The sequence below is a fragment of the Sorex araneus genome, chromosome 4 (genome assembly GCF_027595985.1).
Source record: "Sorex araneus isolate mSorAra2 chromosome 4, mSorAra2.pri, whole genome shotgun sequence".
In the NCBI taxonomy this organism is placed as follows: Eukaryota; Metazoa; Chordata; class Mammalia; order Eulipotyphla; family Soricidae; genus Sorex; species Sorex araneus.
In genome coordinates, this window is record NC_073305.1 from 180,409,673 (window position 1) to 180,435,473 (window position 25,801).

Here is a 25,801-nt window from a genome sequence, read left to right on the forward strand (position 1 = left end):
TTCCTCATGTTCCACCTGAGTGGTGCTACAGCACTTAGGGGGCTTGTCTTACACACATCCTAACTGGGGTTCAACCCCTAGCACACTGTATGGTCCCCTTTACCCCATAAGGAGTGATTCTGGGTGCAGAGCCAGGAATAAACCCCGAGCATCCTGGGCCGTGGCCAACAAACAAGCAAACACAACTCCTAGTGCTTTCTCAGCCTCCCCACTCAGTTCTAAATGCACCTTTCCTCCGTTTGTGTTGCTCATGCACTGTGCCTTCGCTAGCTGGTAGGACAATAAAGTGAAGGAGATCTGGGGGGAAATGGGACTTTCTTTCCTGCTCTTTTTTTGTGAGATTTTTTTTTTCTTTTTGGGGTCACACCCAGAGGTGCTCAGGGATTACTCCTGGCTTTACACTCAGGAATTACTCCTGGGGATTCTCGGGAGACCATATAGGATGCTGGGAACCGAATCCCGGTCGGCCTCCTGCAAGGTAAATGTGCTGTAGTATCGCTCCAGCCCCTCACGAGACTTTTGTGGTCTGCATCAGGGCAACATTCCCTGAGAAAACTGCCCTGACATCCTCTACGGTGGTTTCAGCGAGTTCTGAGCACCCCTCCCCCCACCCCCCTTCTTAAATGGACTCACTGGGAGATACACAGTGATAAAGTTGTTCATGATGGAGCCTCAGCCATACAACGTTTCAACATCCATGCCTTCAGCAGTGCACATTTCTCACCACTAGTGTCCCCGCTTTCCCTCCTGCCTTCTGCCTATGGTAGTTCTCCCCCTTGCTCACTCTCATGCGTCTGCAGCACCCTGCCCAAGCCAGCTCGGTGAACGTGTTAGTCCGCCACTGGAGTTCGTTTCAACCAGACGTGGATCCCAGGGCTGGGGTAGAGATGCCTTCCTCAGTATCCTTTTCTTTCGTGGAGTTGGTAGTTATTTCTCATTTCTGCTTTTTTCCTATATTCTTTGGTAGTCATTATTTCCTGGTTCTGACTCTTCCTTGTACCCCTTCCATTCAATCTCCTCTAACGATAAATACTTATTTACATTAAGTCGTGCCTGTTCATATTACTGGGTGATTTATACTTGTTAAGTCAATGCCCAGTGAACGCTTTAGTGTCTGATGTAGGTAGTTTTATTCAATGTGCATCGGAAGTATTCACAAGAGCAAGTGAAAAATTGTTTCTGGAAAGAATAAGGAAGACTCAGAAAGTAATGTGATAGGTCAAAGCCATCCAGGAGAAGACTGATAATGAGCCACTTTAGCTGAAAGTTTCATCTAACTAAATTCATCAATCATTCAGTGTGTCGAGAGGAGTGTATTATCTTTCAAATTTAAAGTGGCTAAGTTCTCATCAGTTTCAGAATTCATTTAAATTCTTGGAAGCTTTATAAAAATCGTTTATATTCATATAGTCTCTGAAATCATTGTCTATTTTCCCATTGAAAAGCTGTAGTCCAATATTTCAATTCAGTGATGCACTTATTCTGTGTCTGCATAGAAAAGCTGTAGTTTACATTTCTAAGTCCTTTTATTATCTGTATTGAAATAAAGTTAATAAGAAAGTCATGTCTACATCAGTACCTGAAAGTCTAGGCAAATAATTTTTTAAAAGCTGTGGAAAACATCTACCTATATCCAATATATAATTGCCAAGCTTAAATATTATCAATTTAATGATATAATCCACCTCAATGCTTTGTTCTATTAAGTTCAGAAAATGTCATCTTTGGAAGAAATAGTAAACATAAGAAAAAATCATTTTTTGAGTCATCTCATTAAAATCTAAGCTCAAATGGATTGAAATCCTTAAAATCTATTTCAGTATCTACCGTCTCAATCCTTGAAATCTTCCTCTTTGTCATATAGACTTACTTTGTAGAATAAGGTGATCTCATCCAGTTTCATTTACAAAATAACCCTGTGTATTGAGTGCTTTGAAGATATCATATCTTTAACTCCATATTCTCCGAGCTCTCTATCTTAAGGATGAAAAGGATATGAGTAAAATATTAGAATTTAGGTATGAAAAAAGTCTCTATATTTTTAAGATATTAGTTTCAGATTGCACTGCACGTTTTTGTGTGACAAAATTTTCATATAAGTAGCATTGCACTGTAGCACTGTCATCCCTTTTTTCATCATTTTTCTCAAGCGTGCATCAGTAAGGTCTCCATTGTGAGACTTGTTACTGTTTTTGGCATATCGAATATGCCACAGGGAGCTTGCCAGGCTCTGCCATGAGGGCGGAATACTCTGTAGCTTGCCAGGCTCTCCGTGAGGGACGGAGGAATCGAACCTGGGTTGGCCACATGCAAGGCAAACACCCTACCCGCTGTGCTAAGGAAAAGGAAGTGGAAATATGTGTCCACTGAAAATGAACCAATTGGACAATAGTTTTAATGGTGTCATTGGTTGCACTTGCATCTATGATGGATTTAACAGACAGGAGAATCATAATTTTGAGAAGTTCAAAAATAATGTAAAATTGAGCACACCTTCTTGCTTTTACTTTAATAATCATTTCTTAACACTTTCTTTCTTCTACCCCTTATGCTTTTGCTTATAGAAGAATGAAGAACTATTCTCTAATATCACTTCTCAAATGCTTATCTGAAAGAAGTTAGAGCTAACGTATGACTGGGGTGATCCAAGGGTCAGAACTTCATGTAGGTATCCAATGGAAATCTCACAGTAGAACTTTCTAAAACTCAGTGCCTAGTTTCCAACCTGACATCAAGATCATTAAGTAGAATTTATTGTGTTGACTCTACTCTTTCTCCTACTCAGGCAAAATATTAAATAACACAAAATAAAATCTTGGTTTCATTTCTAGTTCTCTTCTGTTAGGATTCCTACTGTTTTATTTTACCTAGACTCTTTCAACCTCAAAATTTAGCAGAAAAAGTCACTGTCACTGTCATCCCATTGCTCATCGACTTGTTGAAGTGGGCACTAGTAACATCTCTCATTGTGAGACTTATTGTTACTGTTTTGGGCATATCGAATATGCCACGGGTAGCTTGCTAGGCTCTGTTGTGAGGATGCAACACTCTGTATGGGTGAAGGAATCGAACCTGGGTCGGCTGCTGCATAAAAGGCGAACGCCCTACCCCCTGTGCTATCGCTCCAGCCCAGCAGAAAAAGAAATAATAAAAAAATTTGCTCCAACTTCTAGGGTCATAAATCACCAGAATCGGAAGAACTTTTTATTTCTGGTACAATCCACTTTTTTTTTTCAGTTGGGTAGGGGAAGGTTGGGACACATTTGACTATGCTTAGGGCTTTCTCCTGACGTGGTCACTCCTGGTGGGGCTTTAAGAGACCATATATAGTTCCAGAGATCGAATCTAGACCTGCCATGTGCAAGAAATAGCACCTCAAGTGCTGTACTATCTCTCCAAGCCTCCATTTACTTCTTAAAATGTAAGAAAATCTAACCCAGAAGATTGCATGATTTTTCCCAAGGTTACATTAATAAGCTACAAAGGAAAACCAGAAAATGTTGTGAGTTGAGTTGCAGGCAATATAATGTTTTGAAATCTAAGAGTTTTTTAGTGATAATGGGCCTCATCCTATGTAGGTCATTCCTTACAAAATAGCAAGTGAAATTCACTTAAACCTTAACCTGGATTATGTGACTACTGTATTTGAAAACATATGAATTGTTTTCTAGATCATTCATTACAGAAACAAAGAAACAAAGACAGAAGCAAAGGAGGGAAAAGGGGAAAAGAGAGATAAGTAAAAGGGGCAGACAGGCAGGTAAAAAAGGAAGGAAGGTAATCAAATTATTAGTTTTGTACTCCTAAATTGTCTCCATAAGCTCCTTTTTCATGAAATGTTTTTTTGACCACCCCTCACCAAAGTTTATCACCTTATTCCCAATTTTTTAATATTTTAACTCTTTCTTCTCTTTGACATTTAAAAATCTTTGACATGCTTATGATATACACTTCTTCAACAGAATATATATAATATATAATATAATAATATTATAAAGTAAGTATATATACTGCTTTTTATAGACTGCAATTTTTTGTCTTTTTTCCTCTGTGATACACCAGCTTCTAAGAAATATTTTCAATTTTTACTCTTATTTATCTCTAGAACCATAGCAATTAGAATTTTTCTCAATTTGTATTAGATGCTTAATAAAGATTAGCTAAGAAATAGACCTTACATACGATTTTTATTCTCTCTTTTTTGGGGGGGTCACACCCGGTGATGCACAGGGGTTACTCCTGACTCTGCACTCAGAATTACCCCTGGTGGTGCTCAGGGGACCATATGGGATACTGGGATTCGAACCCAGGTTGGCCGCGTGCAAGGCAAATGCCCTACCCACTGTGCTATCGCTCCAGCCCCTATTATCTTATTTAACTTTATATAACTCTTTATAGTTCTTAATTTTCAAGGTGCATCATCCTCTTCAAATTATTACATATGTAAATTCAAAAAACTATTGCAATTTTCTATTGTACACATTCATGATCCTTTTTTGAGCTTCACAGTGTCTCATAGTTTGTGCAAACAATCTGCTACACATTTATTATATTTTATATGTTTAAATATACTATTCCAGGATTAATCTCCATTTTTCTTGTATATTATCAAGGATACAATTTATATGTGAATAAAGACACAGGAAATGTCATTAAAAACCTAAGTGAATTAATTAATAAGCATAATACAAAGCATTATTGAGTATCTTTAACTTTTTATACATATAAAATATGTGTGATATATATCATATATACAGTTCATAAACTATCATAATGTAAATTGAGGCTCAGAAAAAGTAAGACATGTTCACAAGTTCACAAAATTGCCAAAACCATAATTTATCTGAATTGTATATAAACATATGCTGAACTAATGGCTATTTATTCCAAACATTTTTTTTATCCAAATAACTTTTTTATTTCAGGGAATGAATAAGAAAATATTCAAAAACACTCAATAATTTATTCCCTTGAAATCATGCTTCATTTACATAAGTTATATAAAATTAAAAGATGGAACAGAAATACCTCCACATTTTTTATACAGGGCTATAGGAAAATGACAGATTTAAAGATATGCTAATACTACAATACCAGTTAAGAAACTAGAAACATCTTCCACAAATTTCCTGTGTGCAATGTTGTAAGAAAATCCTGTGACTTCTTAGAGCCAGCGAGAGAGTACAGGGATTAAGACTCTAAACCTTAACCTAGGTGGTTGAGACATGGATCAGACCTTAGTTTGCTTCCCTGGACTTTCTGCACTGCTTGTGTAACCATTTCTAGCAAGAAAGAAAACTCAGTCACCTCATCTTCTGGAAATCATTTCTTTTGTTTTGTTTTGTTTTGAGGCCATACTCAGGGGTGTTTAGGGGACTTCCGCTGTTAGGGATTGAATCCAGACCTCTTGCACTCAAAACATGCACAGTAACTCTTTATGCCAGCTCTGTAGTTCTCAATATGTACACATTTTTTAATTGAACTTGAATCCTTGAAAATGTAGGCCATAAAACTCATGAATATTTCCCCCTTTGTCTCCGTCTGAATATATTTTCTACTCGGGCTCAAATTAAAGTTCTCTTGCCTCTCTCCCTTTGGAAAATGAGCTGCAAATATCCTGTTATATTTTAGCAGATATTTCAAACCCAGCTGGTCCTTGTGATATTGAAACTAGGCTCTCAGCTATTTCTCAAGTCTTTGCTGGTTGAAAATCAATGACGGCCTGTACCTACACTGAAAAGTGAAGCAGCGATCTTTGGAGTAATCAATACATTATTGAGTACTGGAGGAAAATGCTTTCTTATAAAAATGTGCAGATTCATAATTCACAGACTGCCAGGACTGGAGGAGAGTTAACATCTCAATAAACCAACTCCCTCCCTCCTCTCTATCATTTATTCTCTCTCTTACACTCTCTCTCTTTCTCTTTCTTCATATCTCTTATTATCTTATCATGTGATTTTTTTCAAGATTACAATGATAGAAAAAGATTTATAAATGAAGAATCAGAGAAGCTAAAGTCCAAGTTTCTCTTTAGAAAACTTCCCAACCGAGAGCTCTGCTTTGCTCTTATCCTCTTTAGGATGTTCTCACCAGAGCAGCCAGAATCATCTCCATATGGAGATAATATTATTTCCTGGTGAACCACTAATTTGGACTCCCAGGGAAGCAGAAATCTGACAATCCAACATCCCCGTTGCTACTTGACCCCTTCCCATCTCAACCTCACCACCTACTCACAGACCCATCACGTCTATCTTCTAGCAGTTCTTTGAACAGACTTGACCTTTTATATTGTTTCTTTATGGGCTTTCTGGATTTTTAACACATATTCACATGCATAACTTCCCCTCAAATTTTATTTTATTTTTTTTCTTTTACTTAGAATTTTTCTTCTTCCATCCTTTAATTAGCTGTTATTTATGGTTATTCATACTTGAGTTTCTGGCACACAGTGATCCAGCACCAATCCAATCACACCAGCAATGTCAACTTCCCTCCACCGGTGTTCCTAGGTTTTCTCCTGTCCCAGATAGATGCCCCACCCCACGAAGCCTGCCTCCTTCACAGACACATTTATACATTTATAGCATCATCCCTCTGAATATTAGCTTGACAAATATATATTTTAAAAAGTAACCCATCTGGGGGCTGGAGTGATAGCACAGCGGGTAGGGCGTTTGCCTTGCATGCGGCTGACCCAGGTTCGATCCCTGGCATCCCATATGGTTCCCCAAGCACTGCCAGGAGCAATTCCTGAGTGCAAAGCCAGGAGTAACCCCTGAGCATCGCTGGGTGTGACCCAAAAAGCAAAAAAAAAAAAAGTAACCCATCTCTCTCCTCTAACAAATCATTGTAATTCTTCCTACTAAGCCTTTATTTTTTTTACATATTTGATCACCACTGAACTTTGAACACTTATGCAGTTATTATACATTATTTATTTTTTCCCTTTTCTCATTTTATTGAAAACTAAAAGATAGTAGGTTCGTCAGTTTTTTTTTCTTGAGTATATTCTAAAATCTCAAATAACCCTGAAGTCCCAAAAGATATTTGAAATGCTCCAGCCAGTCCAATTCTGAATAGTTATCATTGTAGCATTATTCATAACAGCCAAGATAAAGAAACATCTTAACTGTGCATTGATTGGACAGTTATAAATAAAAAAAAGATTAGTTAAATACTAAACTATGGTGACATAGTTAAATCTTATTACTTAAAATAACATGGATGTAATTTGAGAGGAAAAACTTGTTAGCTAATACTGGGGGTAGAGAAAAGTGGAGTAAAGATAGTAGAGTAAAGCCAAGGTGGAATTAGAGGTTTCAGAGAGAACGTGGTGGAAGGTTGTGGGCACCTTGGTAATGGAAGACTAGAGTGACTTTGTACGTCAATACCATGTATGTTAACACTATCATAATACTTTACCCCACACGGAAATAAAGAAGAGAAATGTTAGGAAACAAGAATGAGAAAGACAGATACAATATGATTTCATTTATTTCTGGAAGAAAGAGAAAGAACTTACCAAACAAATCTCGAACCCTCAGATTTGAGAGCAGGAGTAGTCATCAAAGAGAAATGGAGCTGGGGTTTTGAAAATTAAGGAAAAGAGGTCATTTGGATGGGGGTGGAGGTAAATTTGATTGTACTTACAGCCCTTTGAATCTGAAGCCCACATAGCGTTATCAGTCAATGTTACCTTTAAAATGTTAAGTAAACGCATAGACTGACAATGGTTTTAACCTCACTGTACACCTGACCTTAATGAGATTTGCAGGCTGGAAAACCAGGAATTAAACCAACATACCATGTTTTTGAAAATTCCAAGAGAAATCCATTATTCCCACTACAGTAAAATGAGTAGGTTGTCATAGAACGCGCGATTATCCAAGTGCAATTTCTTAGGACTTGGAGGAGTGTACAGGACTTGACTTTCTGTGGGTTGAAACACTACAACGACCCCGTGGTTCTTTGAATTAGAAACTGATGATGCCAATCAAATGTATCATTCACACTTAATGTTAAATCTCAAACGCTGCTCCAAATGTTAGCATCTCTGGTCAAATGGGAATGCAGGCTGAGGGTTTCGGACTGCTCATTTCTCACATTGAAAATGTCACTTAAGGCCGTTGGAAGCCTGAAAAGCGTTTGTTTTCATAGAGTACCCTGGAGTTCTGAAACCTGTGAGAGAAACTGAGAAATCATGCTGCCCCACGTGTCTGGACACTTCCACCAAATGCTGTGAAGAGGGGGACAGTGCTGCTGCCCTCTCCAAGCATAAGAGACAAAGTAGGGGCTGGAGCGATAGCACAGCGGGTAGGGCGTTTGCCTTGCATGCGGCTGACCCGGGTTCGATCCCGGGCATCCCATATGGTCCCCTGAGCACTTCCAGGGGTAATTCCTGAGTGCAGAGCCAGGAGTAACCCATGTGCATCGCCGGGTGTGACCCAAAAAAAAGAGAGACCAAGGAAAAAGAGTCGCAGGCACTTCTGTACTGGCAAAGGCTATCGATATTTTCCTTGATGAAATACATTAGATTTTTCTACAAATATCTTGAATATTACCTCATTTTCTCATTTATTGCTTTTTCTAAATTGTCTGGCAGATTGTAGTGCTAGTCTAGAAAAAACCAGATTCATCATTAAGCTGTTTTTTTTAACTGTACCTGTCTCTACTTGTATCATTAGCAAGTGATAGTCTCAAGGTTATGAAAACCACCGTGGGGAAAAGCAGACTTCGGTATAAAACAAACCTGAGTTCCAGCACCAGCCCTACCCCTCACTTAATAAATACCTGTTGGGAATTGCTTGATGTTCTCTAAGTCTTATTGATTTTTTTAATTTGTACCAGGACTGGAGTGATACACTGTGGGTAGGGTTTTTGCCTTGCACATGGTCGACCTAGGTTTGATTCCTCCGTCCCTCTCGGAAAGTCCAGCAAGCTACCGAGAGTATCCCGCCCACACGGCAGAGCCTAGCAAGCTATCCCTGGTGTATATATCAAATATCATATTCGATATGCCAAAAACAGTAACATGTCTCACAATGGAGAAGTTACTGGTATCCACTCAAGCAAATCGATGAGCAACGGGACTACAGTGCTACAGTGCTAATTTGTACCAAACAAATTATAAGCACAGTGGTTGGGCATTCGCCTTTCATGCGGCTGACCTGAGTTCGATACCTCCGCCCCTCTTGGAGAGCCCGGCAAGCTACCGAGAGTATGGAACCCGCGCGGCAGAGCATGGCAAGCTACCCATGTGTATTGGATATGTCAAAAACAGTAACAATAAGTCTCACAATGAGGTGCCCACTCGAACAAATCGATGAGCAAAGGATGACAGTGACAGTGACTAAGAATCAAAAGAATTAGGAATGGATTTATGGTTTTCTAAGCATTTATGATCCTAAGCAGGTGGCCTACTTATTTCATAGAACATATTACTTACACAGCACCAGGAATTCTTCTAAGTATGTAGACGTATTACTCCAGTCTTCATCATAACCTGATGAGCTGATCAATTATTCACATCAGGTGTATTAAGAACTGTGGCACTTTCATCCCATTGTTCATCGATTTGCTTGAGCGGGCACCAGTAACGTCTCCATTGTGAGACTTGTTACTGTTTTTGGCATATTGAATATGCCACGGGTGGGTAGCTTGCCAGGCTCTGCCCTGCTAGTGGGATACTCTTGGTAGCTTGCCGGGCTTTCTGAGAGGAACATTCATGCATAATGTTTAAGTAAATACTATGGTAATATAATTATAATGAAAAGCAGTAGAGCCAAGAGGCAAGGATAGTTTGGGCACAGTAATGATATCTTGTCTTTTCTGGAGAAAAGATATGTGAGGAAAAGGAGCATGTTTCAGGTCATGCAGCCAAAAGAAATGCAAATACAATTTTATTCTATGTGTTCTTATTCCAAAATGGAAGCATGTCCTGCTAACAATAAGGCATTTGGAAATTTATTAAATCTAACTAAACAGTTCATTTAGGTTCATTCTGAGTGTCAATTTACCCCAAAGGAGTTGGTGTTTCTCTTCAGGAAGCCCAGCTGTGATTCAGAGAAGGATATCTACCTATAAAACTCAGATTTTATCATTGAACAGTAATTTGTACTGTTGACTTTATTAAGTATAAATTTCCTCTTAGTAATGAATTTGTCTAATCCAAAACATATTCATATTCATATCACACCTTTCAGGCAAGTGTATTAGAAAGTGGAAACAATATGTGAATACAATGGGACAAAATAAATAAGAAAAGTATAACTTTTCTCAAGGTCAGTATCATAAATTATTCTTAGAGAAATTATTTAAATGTGTGTGTAATTACAGTATGCCAACAAAAATAATTATTGAGTAAAATAAAGAGGCAAATACAGATGGTTTTGTTTAAAGTCTGAAGTTGCTATTCAGTTAAAATAGTTTTATATTTACTTACTTTTCCTTAATCTTTTCTTACAGTCTTTTCAAAACAGACTTTGCTAGAGCATTGATTATTAGATTTTTGCACAGCCAGTTTGTGAGAATTGCCACTGAGAAGATTATGAACTTTCTTCATAAAGAGATTTCAAATACTGTGTTTTTCCCCCAGGAAATTTGAAAAGAGTTGAACTTCCTGATATAAAAAACAACAAAATTAATTTCCCTTGCACTGCTATTTTGCATACTAATTTCATGGATGACTAATAATAATCTTAAAAGGTCATAAGAGGTTTTTTTTTTCCACTCATGTTAATGACAAAGTTTTGAAAATAAAATAAATATGACCTTTAATTTTTCAAAACATTGTACATATTTGCTCTTCCCTCCTGAGATTCAGAATCATGTAAATTTCAAGTAGAATTATTGGACTGCACAAATACATGATACATATATTTAATCTTCATGTTACTTTATAAATATTAAAAAAACTCTAAAATATGTATTTCACAGGGTTTAAATTTAGTTCTTGGTAATCTAAATTATATAAATTATTTTTCTTATTGATTTTTGGGATAGTATGTATAAATTGCTATGAAAAGGTCACAATTTTACTGTAGAGTTTATCTGAGGGAGACTAGAGTAATGGTCATTGAAATTGGCATTTTCTGACCATTACCTATCATGGTCCCCTTCCAACGTTGTGTGTCCTGCTTGTGGATCCCCATCCTACTTCTCAGCAACCTAGTCTTGTGTCATGATGCCTCATTCATATGATTTTAGTGTGTGGGCCCCTTGGAATATCTTGGGGTCTCCTTAGGGTCCATATAACTCCCAGTTGAGAAACAGAGATGTCACTAATAAGAAAGCTATAGATAAGCACATATATACCATTTCATTTCTGTATATAGACATAATGGAATAGTAGACAGTTTAGTCTAATGAATTTTTAAGGGTTGTGATTCTAACAGTAGTTACAGTTACACTGACAAACAGAGGGAAACACCCAACTTACTATGTGACCCCCTTATTCTGTTTATTTTCCAGGATCTTTAAGACAGAATATGTGGAATATCACAGCTCCTCTTGTTTCATTACCGTTATATTAAATAATTACGCAGAAGTAATCAACACAGAGAAAGATATAAAAAACCCTTGCATTGGAGTAAATTAGGAATGTCTTTCCCGAATTCCAACTTTAAAAATGATGAAACCATTCCTTTATGGAATATATGTATATTTTTAAATCAATTCTTATGTCAAGTTACTGAGGGAACTGGACATCTCTTGCTGTATCCCTAGCATCCACACTTCATTTATACTTCCCCAAACACTTTGGAGTTCCATGGAGAGGTCTAGAACAGGCTACTCAGCACACTCCATATGCTCATACACATTGCTGAGGGTAGTGGATGGAAGGTGACACATATAAATGCCCTTTTATAGTGCATCTATGGACTGGAGCCATAGCACAGCGGGTAGGGCATTTGCCTTGCACTTAGCCAAGCCGGGTTCGATTCCTCCATCCCTCTTGGAGAGCCCAGCAAAATACCGAGAGTATACCACCCTCACTCATGCGTGAGTTTCCCCACTACCTCCACTACCCAGCCACCGCTATGCTCCAGGCCGATTTCCAGATATTCAGACCGAACCTCACACAGGAGTGAAGCCCCACAGAGCCAGGTAAAGCAGAACTTTGTGACCTTGAACTTCAGATTCAATAAGACCTGGAAACAGAGATACTCTGTCTGCCTCCCCCAATCTCCAGTGCCCCAGACGATCCATCTTACCGGTGCCAGATAAATACCTCATTGGCTGAACTCCACTCTGTCCACTACCCAGTCACCACCACGCTCCAGACTGCTTTCATGAAATGTCACTGTCACTGTCATCCCGTTGTTCATCGATTTGTTCAAGTGGGCACAGTAACGTCTCTCAATGTGAGACTTATTGTTACTGTTTTTGGCATATCTAACACACCACGAGTAGCTTGCCAGGCTCTCCAAGAGGGGCAGAGGAATCAAACATGGCTCGTCAGCGTGAAAGGCGACAACCTACTGCTTACATTTCATGACTATGAGTGACTAGTACTCATGAAATGTAAATGCATGAATTGAAATAAAAGATTAATAATTAAAAAGTAAAGATGCTAGCTAGAATTTCCAGTTTTGTCTCAGTATTCCAAAACTATTCATTTCCTCATTTCACTTTTATCCTAATAACAATAACCAGAAATGAAGAACACAACAATCTATGTATTTTTTGTGTCCTTTCTAGTGCTGAATCCCTGATTCTCAACATTGACTGTATTTACAGATTGGGCCAATAGAGAGGCAATTGGCGTTAAATAACCTCATGAAGGGCAGGCAGAGAGTAAAGTAGAATGTACTGGTTATTTTTGTTGTTGTAGTTGTTTGTGGGGAGAAGGCATGACAAGCTCCCAATCATGCTCAAGATGCTCAGGGACCCCGTCCCATCCATCTGGGCAAAACCAGCTCTGGTACTTGGTCAAATGCTAAGGCCTGAGGATGGATGAGCAAGGTCCCTATGGTGCAGGGATTACTTGAGTCTTCCCGGGGGTGCTTAGTGACTGCTGAGTGACTGCACCTGGCGGTGCTCAGGGGAGCCAATGGTAGCAAAGATAAAACCAGGGTAGACGGGAAGCAAGACCTTTTCCTTATACAACCCCCAGATTTGTGTTTCTACAAGAATAAAGGAATGAGACATCTTTTTATCCATGTGAACACAGAGAAGAAAAACATATGAGGGCATAGCAGGATGACAGTCACCTGCAAAACACAATTAAAGGATTCACCACAGCCAACCCTGCTGAGGTCTTGCTCTTGGACATTGCAGGTTCAGGAATGGAGGGAAAAATAACATTTCGTTGTTTAAGCTACCCACTCTGTTGCAGTTTCAGCTGTCACACTGATCTAAAAAGTGTGAGAAAATAATGCACTGTTCTTGCAATACTTAGACTGGTTGGCATGATTTATATTTGAAAATAGATTAAGGTCACCATTTCTTCCACTGTCCTTCTCAAAAGATGATGTGTTGAGTACAAGAATTGATGCAACTGTAATTTATGCAGCAAGGATGATTTGAGAACTGTGAAGATAGACATGTTTTCCTTTTTTTTCCAGAATATAAGATTTTACATCTTGGAGCAATAGCACAGTAGGTAGAGCATTTGCCTTGCACGAGGCCGAACCTGGGTTCGATTCCTCTGCCCTCTCAAAGAGACCAGCAAGCTACAGAGAGTATCTCGCTTGCACGGCAGAGTCTGGCAAGCTACCCGTGGCATATTCGATATGCCAAAAACAGTAACAACAAGCCTCACAATGGAGACGTTACTGGTGCTCGCTCGAGCAAATTGATGAGCAACAGGGTGACAGTGACAATGATACAGTGATAAGATATGAGCAAGTGAAGCAATGGAGCTCAGCTTGGAAGTCCACAGTCCTTTAGAAAATCCATCCAGATGTAATGGAATAGCGGCACTAAAGAGATCATCTCTAATTCCAGATTTGGATGAAATTCCACCCTGTTAATGCGTGTGATATGCTTTCCGGGAACACATCTGAGAGCGACAACATTTACAACTGTAAATGAAGGGATGAACCAAAATTGAAGAAAACAGAGGCCAGCAACTTCTCTGGAATTTCTCTGGACCTGGCTAATTAAGTGTGCTTTGTCCTTGCAATTCTTATTCAAACATCCCAGATATTAAGAAACAAAATGATAATCACAACAAGCGTGTAATAAACGGAGAAACACATTCTTTTAACAGTTTATCAGAAAGTAGATTACTTCATACTTTTAATTGCCTCCGTTACTGTTTCTTAATCACTCTCATCTCATTTGGTTTGACCATCCTTACACAATATCATAATTTTAATCCTTCCTCAAGTACCAAATACAATATATGTTAGTGAATGTCAGAGAGAAAAGCCTCTGATAATGAATTTGATTATTGACACGTGATGTTTGACTCAGCCATAGGATAACATGGCAACAAGATTGATTAGGGCTGTATACTTATTCAAACTCACATGATAGTCATTTGGAGATTTTGAAATAAAGCTTTTGTCAGTTACAGTTGCCAGTTACCCTAATTCTCCCTTTAGCCCATATTTCTTGATAGATGACTTAGAAATTAGTTGAACCAGTGAAAGATCTTACAATCAGTGACTATAAAAGAAGTTCAGATTTGGGTTTAGACAGAGATTGAGTGCAGACCTGATATTTCAAGATGAGGTCTTTTGTACCTATTTCCTCCCTCTAAATATCAGTTCACTTTGGTCAATTATATTGTATGTATATAATAAACCTAGTGTACTGACACGCAATTTTCACAGCAGAAAGTTCAGAAATATTTCACTTGTACTTTTCTTAATTTTAATATACTCAATGACTATCCTCTCATACTGTCTCTTGTATACACAAAGACAGAAACTGTTCGCTTTGGACTAATTATATCTTTAACCTTTCATAAGGTCAGGAGAAGGAGGAAATTAAAAAGTAGAGTGTTTTCTCTGTACCAGAAACTCTACTATAACCTTTAACTTTTTCTAATAATGAAACCTTTTCCTGCAATGACTGATCTCCAAATTACAGTAATTTGAATTTGTATCTTTTCCTTGTCAAAGAACAGTTTGTCTTAGATCTGCATCATTTTATAGCTCACGAGTCTTTCCAATTTTTAAACTTATTTCAACAAACTTTAATAATGTTAAGAATATTTTATTGCTCTTGTAAATGATTAGACTATATTATTTCCTTTAAAAATCAGTCATTGTGACATGATGTTTGGATTCTGATAAAAGAAACAGAATAGATAAGACTTGTTGTTACTGTTTTTGGCATATCAAATATGCCACGGGTAGCTTGCCAGGCTCTGCCATGTGGGCTCACAATAGAGACGTTACTGGTCACCGCTTGAGCAAATTGATGAATGACGGGATGACAGTGTTACAGTGCAGAATAGATAACCATTAAGTGACAGTTCCCAACGGTTACTTAGGCCTGAAATCTAGGAGGACATCCCATTTAATCTTTTTCCTTTTTCTGAGAAGTATATTAAAACTAAGAAAATTGAGGTAAATTTTTTAAAGCATATAATTAATTGGTTTAAGGGATAGGGTAGAAACTATATACCCTTACTTTAAGCCCTGTTTCATTTCTATTAAATCCTGTCCGTGTATTTCTTTCAGTCCAGAAGTGCTCAGGACTTACCCTGGGATCTATAATCAGGGATCACTGCTGGCAGGACTGAGTGACCATATGGGTGTCTGGGGTTGAACTCAGATTAGTGTGTGCAGGGGAAGTGCCCTAACCACTGTCATGTCACTCTGACTCAATTGTGCCAGTTTCTGACTGGAAATAACATTTGTTTAGAAGCGAAAAGAAGTAATATCAGTTTTAAAGTTTGAAAAATAGATATATAATATAATAAATACAATATATATTAAATATAATAGGATTCTTTACACTTACAGTTATGTGATTCCAAATATGTGATTCAAACTTCTTTACTCTTACTCCCATACATAGTGTAAGGAAAAAAAATCAATGAAATGAGTAAAAATCTCCAATTAGTGATTGGCATATTTCTGTGTTCACTATCTATTGATTGTTTTTTATATTTATAAAACTATTTTATTTGAGGGGTTGGATCAATAGCACAGCGGGTAAGGTGTTTGCCATGCATGCAGCCGACCCAGGTTTGATTCCCACCATTCCATATGGTCCCCCGAGCACCACCAGGAGTAATTCCTGAGTGCAGAGCCAGGAGTACCCCCTGTGCATCGCTGGGTGTGACCCAAAAAAAGCAAAAAAAAATGTGTTTGAGCATGGGGATCATATCCTACAGTGCTCAAGGCTTACTCCCATCGCTGTGCTCAGGAATCACTCTTGAGCACGGACCGGACCGCCTGGGGTGTTGGGTATCAAACCCAGTTCAACAGCATGCACAATAAGCATCCTACTGGCTGTACTATCACTCAAGCATCTGTCCTCTGAAATATTCTGGTATTCCTTCTTATATCCTAGAATGGTGAAGCAAGATGCCACAGACTTGATATCCTAAGACAAATCACACTTAGTCTTGTGTAGTTTTGGTAGTTAACAAGTTTCTTTCAGGAGTTGGCTGGCTAAGCTCTCTTGGATAATTCCAAAGAAGCTGTATCACTGTATCACTGTCATTCTATTGCTCATCATTTTGCTCCGGCAGGCACCGGTAACGTCTCCATTGTGAGACTTGTTACTATTTTTGGCATATTGAATATGCCACAGGTAGCTTGCCAGGCTCTGTCGTTTGGGCAGGATATTCTTGGTAGCTTGCTGGGCTCTCCAAGAGGGACAGAAGAACCAAACCCTGGTCAGCTGCGCGCAAGGCAAATGCCTTACAGCTGTGCTATCACTCCAAAACACCTGTTAGCTTCTATTGTTCCCAGCAGTCCCTACAGAGACTTCACTTCCTTCTTTGGCTGTTGCACCTCAGGGCCATTTCTCCCTCTGCATCTCAGTGTATCTCTGTACAAGTGTCCCTTTCTTATAAGCACATCTGTCTTATTGAATTTAGGGGGGGCCACCCTAATGCACTATAACCTTATAATTTATTTTAACATGACCTCATTTCACGTACATGTTAATTACTTCTGCAAAGGCCTCATTTCCAAAGTTTACATTCCCTGTTACCAAGGCATTTCAGGTATCACGTTGGAAAACAGAAATCAGCACACAACATCTACTAAGGTACGGATGCACTGTGAATTTTTTTTCTGCCATAAGTAAAGAAAGACATTAGAAAATTGGATACCATATTGAATCTCTAATTTTATGTGAAATCTATATGATAATAAATGACTCCTTTATTATAAGTGGTAGATGGAACTATTTTTATACTCCAAAGAATCTATTTCACAAGAGTTGTTTTGGTTCAAAATTCACAATTAAATGAAAAGTTGCCAGAGATCAGACTATTTATTTCTTTGATATTTTTAGCTGGCAGTATTCAAATCATTACCACTCACTAATTGCATTGAACTGCACAGTCAATTGTTCTTTAAATAGACATTATCTGGACTTTTTTCGAGCATTCCCACTTAGCAAAGTGATGCACTCAAGTTACTCAATTTCAGTGTTTTTCTAAATATTTAGGTTTGTGATCTATTGTGTAAAGAATGTGTCCTTCTTGTAGAAAACATTAAAATTAATGCTCTTGAATTTCTAATTAGATATTATCATTATTTTGAAACAAAGAGCACCACAAAAACTATAATAAATGAAAACAGGGAAATATAATATAGCTAAATTGCATCTATGTAATACTATTAAGTTCTTAGTAAGGATATGTTTCTTGTTGCTCTTTCTTTACACAAGTACAGTAGATTCTCATATCAAATGTATGTCCCAATATCTACTATTGAATCTTTATACTCTATAAATATCATTACAAATATTACAAAATCATTACAAAAAGAGAAATATCATTACTACATAGACCTTTCTATGACTAAATTTAAAATAGGAAATTAAATTATTTTAGAATAAATTATGTTTATATAATTTAATATGATCTGTTCTATAGCTTTACCTTCATATAAATTCTAGTCCAAACTAATCATACATTTTTTTCTCATTCTCCCTTTTCCCCCCTCTTCATCCCACTCCTTCTCCTTGCCCTTCTCCTTCCTTCTTATATTTTCTACATCTACTTCTTTTTACCTGTGGCTTTACCGATACTAATAACAACAACAAAAAAAGCACTTGAATCTGGGAAAGGAGAGAGTCTCTGGGAGAGAAACAGGAACATTATAATTAAAAAAATAGGATATTGAAAAAATCAGTCACAACAAATGCAGGGCTTTGGGGAAATTTATGGCTTTGAATGCCTACTTGAGAATATGGAAAAGGGGGTGAATGATAGTATAGGGGTTAAGACTCCTGCTGGCCTCATTCCATCCCCAGCACCACACATGGTCCCATGAGAGTTCCCAGGGGACCACAGATGATCTCTAAGTACAGAGCCAGGAATAAGCCATGAGTCCACTGGGTGTGGCCCAAAACATAAGGAATAAAAGTAATAAAGGTCCTAAAAAAGGAGCCTAATCTTGAAAATAAAAGAGAAAATCATAACATTAAGCAGAGTAGAATAAAAGGTTATAAATATTAGATGAGATAGAGAAATAGAAAATAATATTCAAAGACAATTCTTTTAAATTTTTAGTCTATTTTCATGACTGGGTTTTTTGTTTTGCAATTTAAAATGTTTGAATCCCGTTGCTCAACAATTTGTTCGAGATGGCACCAGTAACATCTCTCATTGAGAGACTTATTGTTACTGTTTTTGGCATATCCAATACGCACGGGTAGCTTGCCAGGCTCTGCCGGGCGGGCTCGATACTCTTGGTAGCTTTGCGGGCTCTCCAAGAGGGGTGGAGGAATTGAACACAGGTCTGCCACGTGAAAGGCTAATGCCCAAATATACTTTATTATTTTATTTCATTTCATTCTGTATATTTTGGTGTTAACCAATATCACAAAAAACAGCACTGTTAGTTTCAAATAGCAGATCTCCCAGGATCACTCTCAGTGCATGTGGGACCCTGGGGATTTGAACTCATGATCATGTGCTTAGAAGGTTGAAAGCAGAACTTTGAGGCTACTGACATATTCTTTTTTAATATAATGCACACAAAATCGTATATTCTAACATAACTAATGTCTGATTCTTTTTTCTAGATTGTCTTATTTACTGTTCACATTACTCTGCTATTATCCTTTTTTGCATAATCTATTGTAATCTCTTCGCTTTTAATTTTATTCCTTTGTTTCCCTCTCCTTTATTTTGTTTTGTTTTTTTTTTTTGGGGGGGGTCACACCTGGTGATGCACAGGGGTTACTCCTGGCTCTGCACTCAGGAATTACTCCTGGCGGTGCTCAGGGGACCATATGGGATGCTGGGAATCGAACCCGGGTCAGCAGCGTGCAAGGCAAATGCCCTACCCACTTTGCTATTGCTCCAGCCCCCTAAAGCTTTATTTTGTTAGTCTCTTCAATGCACCAGATCTTAGTTTTCCAACATTTTAGGAGGAACTTTTTCTATGTAGCTAACATTATCCTGACACTCAAAGGAAGATGCTATTGAAAAAATAGAAAACTGCATCCCAATATCCTTTATGAACACTGGTGAAAAATTTCTCAGTGAAATACTAGAAAGTTGAATTTATCTGAATACTAAAACATTTGCCTTGTATGTGACTGACCCAAGTTTGAATCCTATGCCCCTCTCAGAGAGTCCAGCAAGCTACTAAGAGTTTCTCACCCACCAGCAGAGCTTGGCAAGCTGGGACCCATGGCATATTTGATATGCAGCAAACAGTACCAACAAGTCTCACAATGAAGACGTTACTGGTGCCTGCTCGAGCAAGTCGATGAGCAATGGGATGATAGTGATACACTGATACTAAAATGATTACACTCTCTGACCAGCAGGGATATATTATTAGAATGCAAGGATGGCTTAATATATAAAACTAGATCAATAACTATACCACATTAATAAAATGAAGTGACTTATTCACAAGATTCTGAATTAACACAACTAAAAATGCATTTGACAACATTTAGCACCTAACTTTTTTGATTTAACTTTTCTAGCCAATTAAAGTTTAGGTAGCTACGGTAGAGTTAAATTTTATGGTATAAAAAGTGACGACAGGCTGCCACCACCAGAGTGTCTTTGACCCTCCACCATTGTCTTTATGCAGTCTCTAGTCTGGTCTTTCCACTCCTTCTCCTAGTATTTGTGTTTCCTACTGACTGTTTTGTTTTGTCTCTCTGTATCCTTGAAATGAATGAGATCATCTGGAAGTTTTTCTTCTCCCTCTGTCTTATTTAATCTAAACACTGTATACATTCCTCTCCATTCACTTTGAGGGAATTTGTCATGATATAAACACAGCCAGAATAGAAAGTCTCAAAGTAATTAAAGCCATATATGTAAATCCCACAAAAAACAATCACAGCCCATGACAAAAGATTTAAAGCTTCTTTTAAATCAGTAATGCAATAAGAATGTCTGATTTTCAAATTTCCATTAAGTACATAGTAGAAATTTTATTTGATAGTGAACTCAAAATTGTGGATACATGTACATATGTATATGTATATGTGCCAATTTATAATAATGGGCACTTGAATCATATAATGCGATAAAAGCAATGCAACTTCAATAAAATTATGCAGTTCACCAGCAGTTCACGAAAAGCAACAAATTAGATTACTACTAAGAGATTACTGCTGGAGAGATAGTTGAGTGGCAGGACATTTGCTTGCATGCAGCCTACTTGGCTTTAAATTCTGGCATCCTGACAATCCCAGCACCCCACATGGCCCCCTGAGCACTGCCAGGAGAAACTGTGAGCACAGAGTCAGAATTAAGTGCTGAACACCATGGGCTGGGCCCACCCTGAAAAAAGAAAAAAATAATTACTGTAGTCATCAAGAGTCTGCTTAAAGAAAGAGGCTAGCGTTCTGAGCTTGCTAAAGGAGCAAGTTAACCTCAGTGTCACTGTCATCCCGTTGCTCATGGATTTGCTGGAGCGGGCACCAGTAACGTCTCCATTGTGAGACTTGTTGTTACTGTTTTTGGCATACTGAATACACCATGGGTAGCTTGCCAGATTCTGCCGTTTGAGTGAGATACTCTCAGTAGCTTGCCGGCTCTCCGAGAGGGGTGGAGGAATCAAACTCGGGTCTGCCGCGTGCAAGGTGAATACCCTACCCGCTGAACTATCGCTCCAGCCCAAGTTAATTAACCTCAACCGCCTCATACTCATAGCTTGTATTGGCTACAATTTCCCAATGCAAAGAAGCAGTGATTCAGAGTAAGCAGGACAGAGTGTTGTTGCTCAAATCTGGGGTGATTAATAAAGAGTGGCGTTCTAGATTTCTTGCTACCTTAGCTAAAGTAATTAGGAAGATGGGGCTGGTTGTGGAACACAGGCAGATCAGACCCTTATCTCTTCTGCAAATCCTGCCTTCAGAATCTTGCTACTCTGTTTATGACCACCTTCTGAGACTCAACCCTATACTTTGACCCTGAATCTCTGAGCAGTCACCAAATTATTTTAACAATCGGGGATCAGGGATATAGTACAAGGGTTGGGGTGGATGGCTAGCATGGGCTCATCCCCATTTGGACCCCTGAACATATGGCCCTCTGAGAGCACCACAAGGTATTGACCCTGGAGCTTCCAGGAATCTTCAGAGTGTTTCCCAGCATAAGGAGCCTCATCCTTGGGCCCTGATGTTCAACCATACGGGCTGGTTGGCCAAAAGTCACAAGGAGTGACTTCAAGGTCACTCAAAGAATGGGATAACAAATTATTTCACAAGTTGGAAAATATAGCATACCGTTATCAACCTCTTTAAGTTTTCTTTTTAAAAAAAAAACTGTTATCTAATCAGCTAAGAAAGCAATACTATACCAAGCTAGACCAAAATAATAGGAAATCTGATTGATTATTGGAGTAAAAGCAAAATGATAAAAACCACTTGGAATTCATTTTGGCAGGTTTTTATTTCTTGTTGTTTGTTTGGGAGCCACACGGGTGAGTGCTCAGGGGCTAGTCCATTTGCAGTAGGTTTTTTTCAATCAAGTTAAATATGCCCTTACTTTATAGAATTATAATTATGATCTTAAATAAAAATTAAGATCATTCTATATAAAAAACAGTAAAGAGTATTGAATTTACTCAAAAAATTGTATGTAGCTATGGAGAATAGATTTTATTTTTATTTTTTTTTAATTTATTTATTTTTAATTAGAGAATCACCGTGAGGGTACAGTTACAGATTTATACACTTTTGTGCTTATACTTCCCTCATACAAAGTTTGGGAACCCATCCCTTCACCAGTGCCCATTCTCCACCACCCGTAAACCCAGTGTCCCTCCCACCCTCCCCAATCCCATCTCCCCCCCACCCCACCCTGCCACTGTGGCAAGGCATTCCCTTCTGTTTTCTCTCTCTAATTAGCTGTTGTGGTTTGCAATAAAGGTGTTGAGTGGCCGCTGTGCTCAGTCTCTAGCCCTCATTCAGCCCGCAACTCCCTTCCCCCACATGGCCTTCGACTACAATGTAGTTGGTGATCGCTTCTCTGAGTTGACCTTTCCCCGGAACGTGAGGCCAGCCTCGAAGCCATGGAGTCAACCTCCTGGTACTTATTTCTACAGTTCTTGGGTGTTAGTCTCCCACTCTGTTATTCTATATACCATAGATGAGTGCAATCTTTCTATGTCTGTCTCTCTCTTTCTGACTCATTTCACTCAGCATGAAACTTTTCATGCCCATCCACTTGACTACAAAATTCTTGACCTCCTTTTTTCTAACAGCTGCATAGTATTCCATTGTATAGATGTACCAAAGTTTCCTCAACCAGTCATCCGTTCTGGGGCATTCGGGTTTTTTCCAGATTCTGGCTATTGTAAACAGTGCTGCGATGAACATACATGTGCAGATGTTGTTTCGATTGTACTTTTTTGCCTCTCTGGGATATATTCCCAGCAGTGGTATTGCTGGGTCAAATGGGAATTCAATATCTAATTTTTTGAGAGTCATCCAAATTGTTTTCCAGAAGGGCTGAACCAGTCGGCATTCCCACCAGCAGTGAAGAAGGGTCCCTTTCTCCCCACATCCTCTCCAACAGCGGTTGCTTTTGTTCTTTTGGATGTGTGCTAGTCTCTGTGGTGTGAGGTGGTATCTCAAAGTTGTTTTGATCTGCATCTCTCTGATGATTAGTGATGCAGAGCACTTTTTCATGTGCCTTTTGGCCATTCGTATTTCTTCCTTGGTAAAGTTTCTGTTCATTTCTTCGCCCCATTTTTTGATGGGGTTGGATGTTTTCTTCTTGTAGAGTTCAACCAGTGCTTTATATACCATTGATATCAACCCCTTATCTGATGGGTATTGTGTAAATATCCTTTCCCATTCTGTGGATAGTCTTTGTATTCTGGTCACTGTATCTCTTGCGGTGCAGAAGCTTTTTAGTTTAATGTAGTCCCATTTGTTGATCTCTGTTTTTACTAGATTGCTTAGTTCCATGTCACCTTTGAAGATACCTTTATCTTCAATATCGTGGAGGGTTTCGCCGACCTTGTCTTCAATGTACCTTATGGTTTGTGGTCTAATGTTGAGGTCTTTAATCCATTTTGATCTGACTTTTGTGCATGGTGTCAGGTCAAGGTCTAAACCCATTTTTTTGCATGTGGTTGTCCAGTTGTGCCAGCACCATTTGTTAAAGAGGCTTTCCTTGCTCCACTTCACATCTCTTGCTCCCTTATCAAAGATTAGATGGTCATACATTTGGGGTTGTGTGTAGGGATATTCCACCCTGTTCCATTGGTCTACGGCTCTGCCTTTGTTCCAGTACCATGCTGTTTTAATTGTTACTGCTTTGTAGTAAAGTTTGAGGTTGGGGATGGTGATGCCTCCCATCATCTTTTTCCCAAGAATTGTTTTAGCTATCCTTGGACGTTTGTTATTCCATATGAATTTTAGGATTGCTTGATCCATTTCTTTGAAGAATGTCATGGGTATACTTATAGGGATCGCATTGAATCTGTATAATGCTTTAGGGAGTATTGCCATTTTGACAACATTGATTCTATGGAGAATAGATTTTAAGTTAAAAGGTATAAAAGAACCATCTACATAAATCCCACAACAAACACTGCAGCCTAGGATGAATGACTTAAAACTCCTTATTTATCACGAATACAGTAGGGCTGACTGCTTGTCCCGTTTCTATTAAATACATACAGAAAGCAGCTCATTTTTCTTTAATGGTGAATATGTGAGCAAACTCTGTAACTTTTAAACAACATAACTCTACTCAGAAACAAAAATGAATAAAATACTGATTCTCGCATAAATAAGTATGAAATTCTATTTTTTAAGTTAAAAAAAAAGACACCACAGTTGCTTAGAAAGTATGACTAAACTTATATGACACTTTCTGGAAGAGGTGAGTGAAAGAATAAAACAATTAGAAATTGACAAGGATTAAGATAAATCCTGAGAAATCTCTCTAAAGCTAAACGTTAAACAGCTGAGATGCAATGTAAATGAATGATTTAAATATAGCACTGTGTCTTAGCACTGTCGTCCCATTGTTCATCAATTTGCTGGAGCGGGCACCAGTAACGTCTCCATTGTGAGACTTGTTGTTACTGTTTTTGGCATATCAAATACGCCAAAGATAGCTTGCCAGGCTCTGCCATGCGTTCGGGATGCTCTCTGTAGCTTGCTGGGCTCTCTGAAAGGGATGGAGGAATAGAACCCAGGTTAGCCACATGCAAGGCAAACGCCCTACCCATTCAGATTTAAATATAACTAAAAATAATGTTTGATAATAATACAAAATAGGTATCATATGCAATATGCCAATTTAAGAAAATTATCAAATACATGCACATGGGAGAGAAGAGACAACTTTTAAACTTCATTTAAGCACCTTATTTTACAAAGTTGTTCCTAATATAGTGGTTATGGGCATTCCGTGTCCCAATATCAATCCCACCACCAGTGTCACCTTCCCTCCACCATGTTCCCAAATCCCCACCAACCCCCCCCCCAGCCTGCTCCTTAGCAGGCATCAGATAATATATTTTATAGTGCTTGTTATAAGTGATGAACTAAATATTTTCGGCTAATGATACTTTCAAGAAATAATTCGCTAAAAGAAATTTTGTGAAAATTGTTCTATCACACCATGGGGTCATTAAGTTCTGTGTGAGGGTTTCCAAAGTTGTTTGCTGAGAGTTGCGCCTTTTGTGTTATTATTTATTGAGCTTAATTGGCTTCTTTGCTCCAGGAAATCCAGGATCCGTAACTGGGTCTGTGAGTTTACATGGTGGTGATTATGGGATGTGGCTGCCAGGGGTTTCTAAGCGTGGGGGATAGGATAGGGTGCCTGCGCCCACTCCAAGAAGACCCCAGAGTTTTTAGCCTGGATACTGGGTTTGCCTGGAATTCTCATCAGTTTGGGAGCTCTGCAGAGACTCGTCATGAGGCGGTGAAACTGAGCCATGTTTAGGATGTTATAAACATCGCTGCATGGTGGTGTGGGGGGTTCAGGCAGGCAGGAACTCAGCCAGACCACCTCCCACGGGTGCCCCAGAGTTTACAGATGGAAGACAAGTGTACCTGTGAAATTTAACAGTTTGACTTGCATCTCTTCTGAGATTAGATACCACGAATCTGTAGCACTGGGACAAAGAGTTGGCAGGTGGTAGTGTTGGCCATTCTGTGATTTCTCTGTGCGGGAGGCTGGGTGTGGCAGGGTCAAGGAGGAGAGGAACTGCAA